The 4,760-nt window shown below is 54.4% G+C and overlaps 1 protein-coding gene across 8 annotated transcripts in view; it reads right to left on the minus strand.

Moving 5' to 3' along the window:
* PPFIBP2 (PPFIB scaffold protein 2) overlaps positions 1–2,019 on the minus strand; it is a 169,894-nt gene extending 167,875 nt beyond the window's left edge. For 2 of the 8 annotated variants that reach the window (XM_077866624.1, XM_077866628.1), the window contains exon 1: positions 1,845–2,017. The gene's annotated coding sequence lies outside the window, so the exon portion shown is untranslated. Of the gene's footprint in view, positions 1–1,844 lie in introns of all 8 variants that reach the window. The other 6 variants (XM_077866630.1, XM_077866625.1, XM_077866623.1 and 3 more) reach the window with 5 other exon arrangements.
* Positions 2,020–4,760: the final 2,741 nt, after the last annotated feature.

Consider the following 4,760-nt stretch of genomic DNA (forward strand, 5'->3'; position numbering starts at 1 on the left):
CATTCATTTTCTTTAAAAGCTCCCTAGTTTACAAGTCAGGTCCCACCCCTGACATAGGAATCAGAATCTGCATTTGAACAAGACCCTCCTGGTGATTCTTAAGCTCTTTATAGGTTGAAAAGCTCAGCTCTAAGGTGTTGCCTGATCATTCATTCCACAAATATTTACTGGATTTTCTCCACTGCAGGCTAGGGGTTGGGACGGTCAAGGGCCAAGGTCCCGGACTTTGAGAAGCTCATCGAAACTTCAGTCAATCCCTTGCTTAAAACCTGCCATTCGCTCCCACGCTATCCAATTCCAGACTTCTGCCCCTGACCTTCATGACCCACTGGGGCCATGCTTTATCCTTGTCACCAGCTCTACGTCTAGCACTCACCCTGAGAACCCAGTTGGACCACTTGCCACTTCTCACAGCTAGCTGGTGCTTGTCAGCTCTCAGCCCAGGCCGTGCTCTACCCGCCTCTGCCTGGAGACACCCAGGAGAAATCCATCACACAAGTCACCTGCTTCTTGAAATTTTCCCAGACCTTCTTTGCTCAGATGAAAGGCACGAATTCCCAAAACTCCTTGCTCTTCTTCCCCCCTCGGTGGTACTCTCATTCTGCTGAGTTTTAAAGCCAGCACACCTGCTGGAGCTACCCCAGGAGAGACCAGGATTCTGTTTGTCTCCTCAGTAGCAATAAGCTAATAACTGGCACATCATCAAATCTCTAAGTAAGAAGAAGAATACATGCATTACAAAATCATGGATGACTGCAGTAAGTGAGCCATTCACTAATCTCTCTCATTTCCCACTTCAAAGTCGTTTGAATATAAATTTAAGAAGAATAGTAATGGGCTGCCTTGCCAGCCCAAAAGAGAAATAATCTCTAAATAATTTTTTTGTTTTCCATACTCAAGTAATAATCAAAGACCGAACATACTGAAGATGAATTCTGTGCACGGCCAATTACCTCTCTGTAGTTGGACATTTAAACTCACAAAACGCAACATGAAATTTGGAAACACTTCAGATTTGTATTAGAATCAATTAAGGCACTGGGAAAGAGACAGATGAAGAAAAGGATTTGAAGCAGACCGAAATATGGAAAGAGGGACCGACCTGACGACCTACCCAGCTGCTCTAAAAGTAAAACTACAATACTCTGGGTTTGTTTTTTAAGAGGATTAAGGATTTGGTTTGCTAGAATGCCTGTTTCAATCCTCTGCAAACTTCGGAAATGCTAGCTTTTAAATCTATAATCTTATTTTCATTTGAAGAAAAACTGCAGGTCTGGAATTGGGACGTCATGAGGGAGAGGCGGAGCCCACTTTCCAGCAAAACCTTCCCCATCTGGCTGTCTGCTGGGACGCGGCGGCTTGCGATTTGGATGGGCAGGCTGCATTTTCGCAATTAGAGTATAGAGCGGGCCTCAGCCAAGGCGCTGCATCCGCACACGCCCGGACGGCTGGGCCTGGGCACGCAGACCCGAAGCCGCCCGGCCGCCGTGGGCTCTCGAGGTTTCGCCGGTGCTTCAGCGACGTGCGGCTCTGACCCTCCTGCGCATCTCCAGGGCCACGCTGGCACCTGCAGGGGCGCGGATTGTCCGTAGGTCCCGGGCTGGGTGGAAACTCGGAGCAAATCCACGGGAGGTTTACCCTCCTCTCAGTTTTCTGGCCGGAGAAGAGCGAGAGGGTCCCTGTCCTCGCGCCTGGGACACGCTCGGGGGCCCTTCCTGGCGCTGCCTCCCACCCCTCGGGTGGTTCTTGAACCTGGGGGCTCTCGGCTCCCCAGGCAATGCGCCCGCGGGGGCTCCGGGTCCGGAACGCGCGAGGGACCTGGGGCGTGGGGAGAGCCCACTGACCTGGGTGCGGGGCTCCTCTCCGGGCGGCTCAGGTGTGCGGGCCGCTCCCGTGTCCCTCCCACCTCCGAACATGAGAGCCGCGAGCCGAGCTGCAGGCCACTGACCCACCGACCGACTGACCGACCAACCAGCCGACCGAGCGGCGGCGGCCGGGTCTGGAGCCCACGTGACGGGGCGGGACCCACGGGAGGCTCGTCCCGGAGTCCCCGCTTTCTCCCGCCCTCCTCCCCCGGGACCGCCCCCCAACTCCCCTCCCCTCTCCGGCTGCGCGGCTGCCCGCAGGGACCCGTCCGCCACCGGTTCCCTTCCCTCGGGGACCTGCCTCGTCAACCCCGCCCCTTCGAACCTGCCTGCGCCGCGTCCGCCCAGCCGCGGCCCCGCCCCCCCGCCCCCCGGGCCGCGCTCGGAGCCCGCAGGCCCCGCCCCCCGGGCCGCGCTCAGAGCCCGCCCCCCCGCCCCCCGGGCCGCGCTCGGAGCCCGCCCCCCCGCCCCCCGGGCCGCGCTCGGAGCCCGCAGGCCCCGCCCCCACTAGGCCCCGCCTCCCACTGAGCCCCGCCCCCTCCTGTCGCCTCCCCCTCCAGCACCCTTACGACCGCGGGGAGACCGACTGGCGGTTCCCGGCACTAGTGCTGCCAGTCCCCCCGGGCTTCTCCAGCCCTGCGGCACCATTCCCGGCCGGCCGCAGGAAATGCAAACGAGGAAGCAGAAAAGCAATTTGTATCGAGAATTGCAAAGAGAAGCCACAGAAAAAAAACACAGAGGCGCGCTCAGCGCAGCAGCCCTTTGGCTGTTCGGACGGCCCGGACCCGTGCGATGCAGTCCAAATCGAGGTTGTCCCGAGGGCAGCTTCATTCCCGGTATCTGAACAACAAACGCGGAGTTTGGAAGGCTCTGAGTCACCCTAGAGTCTGGCTGCGCTTGAACCCCGCGACCTGGGGTGGAGATCCCCCTAGTGGTCAAGCCCCAACCAAAGACACTTGCGCCGGGTCTGTGAACAAGAAGCGCTTCCCTCTGCTCAGTACCTAGACGGGGTTCCACAGACGGGGAAAGCTTTGGCACCTGTGACCACAAGAATGGGTCCTGGAGACTCAGTCCAACACCTTCCCCCAGCGTATGGCCTGAATCCCCTCTAGTTGTACTGCTAGATTGCTGCCTTGCCGAGGCCTCCCGGGCTGGTTGCTCAATTCAGCTGATTTAAAATCCCTGTGGGCCGTGGATGGTATCCGCACCACAGACTCTGGCATAGTCCCCAGCTCTGGCAGGAGTCACTACAGCCCTGACCTCAGTGTTAATCTACATTTCTACAGGCTGGACAAATTCCACAAGGCACATCTTTTTTCAGATGACCTGGTGGTCTGAAATTACCAGTATGCCCAGAAGACTTTTACATGTGAACAGAACTTAAGCCACCTCAGCAAATATGAGCCTCTGGTCACTGCAGGAACCTGGCCAGAAGCAGACCAAAGGCAAAGCCAGCAGAGGAAGGCTGAGGCCCACAAGAGTTGTGTTACAGCAGGACACCCTTCGGTTCTCTTTCACTTCCTTAAAATAGCAGCAGAGGCTTTTGTAGACCTAGGGCTACAGTTCACATGAGTTCATGGGCGTTTCCAAATCCCACATGTTATTGCCCCAATGGACACGCTGCCCTAACCTCAGCCCCTAGAAAATGTTAATCTGTCTTAGAACTATACAACTGCTTTTTAAAAATTACCTTAAAAAATGGAGCAAGTCCCTGGCTCTCAAGCATCTTACACCTTGGAACCATTTTGAGGGGAGGAGGCTTAAAAAATAACTGTTGTCTGGGTCCTACCTCCAGAGGTCTGGGAGTAAGCCTAGTATTAGGATTTTTCAGAGCTCCTCAGGTGATTCTCATGTGCAGTCAAGTTTAAGAACTGCTGCTACAGGACTTAGAGACTTTCATTCTGACCAATACCCAATAAGAGACCCCAGAACTCAACAGTTTACATGAAAGAAGCCCAAAAGCGTGTTCGTGGCCCTGCATGCTGTCCTACCCTGGCTCCCAGGAGACAAAGTGCCACATTAACAGGGAAACAATGTCTTGACCTAAAAGAATAATTCTAGATGCAGGAATTTAAAGCACCTGGTGGGTTATTAGTAGCAGGTGCACCCTTCAGAATTGTCACATCAAAGTCTATCATGGATGAAAGGCAACTCTCCTCTGGGCCGCTAAAGGCCATGTGTGTAGGACTCATACATAATTCCACTCACTGATAATCCCACTCCAACTTCCTCTTGAGGCATCCCACATTCCTTATTCCTGCAAAATAGGTAATGTTATTGTACCCACAGGGCAGATAATGTCTGTAAACCCACGGAGTGGGTAACATCGCCACGTTTATATATTCATACCTGCCTCATTCCGCAACAGATTGGGGCTCTGTACCCATTAGAACTGTGGATAATTGTGCTGTATACATGGGGTGAGTAATTCATTCTGCCAAAGACCTACTCAAATGCTATGGGTGGAGAGAAATGTCTCTTCATTGCCTATGGTCCCACCCTGAGCTTGGCAGAGTTGGCAAAACAGCTGCAAGCAGACAAAACAAACCCTCTCATGTGACCAACCTGGAAAGACAGAGGCCTCAGCACATGACACAGGCTGGCACCACAGCCTGCACTTGTGACCCACACTAGGCACAATTGGGCAAATGCATGGGAAAGATTTGAAGACGCCCCTCTGGACGAGCACAGCTGTGCTCTGTCACCTGTGCCACTTGGCATGCCTACTGTGACAGGGAGTCACTTGCCCGCTACCTGGCTTCCATCCAGGTTCCAGAATCTTTCCCAAGGGCCTCAGTGTGCTGGGGAGTGTGCCAGCGAGTCCAAGCATGGGCAGCATTTCCTGAAAGCTTGTCTGCAGAAGGCACGTACACAAATATAACCTGATGGGGCGTA

This window comes from Canis aureus, chromosome 23, assembly GCF_053574225.1.
Source record: "Canis aureus isolate CA01 chromosome 23, VMU_Caureus_v.1.0, whole genome shotgun sequence".
In the NCBI taxonomy this organism is placed as follows: domain Eukaryota; kingdom Metazoa; phylum Chordata; class Mammalia; order Carnivora; family Canidae; genus Canis; species Canis aureus.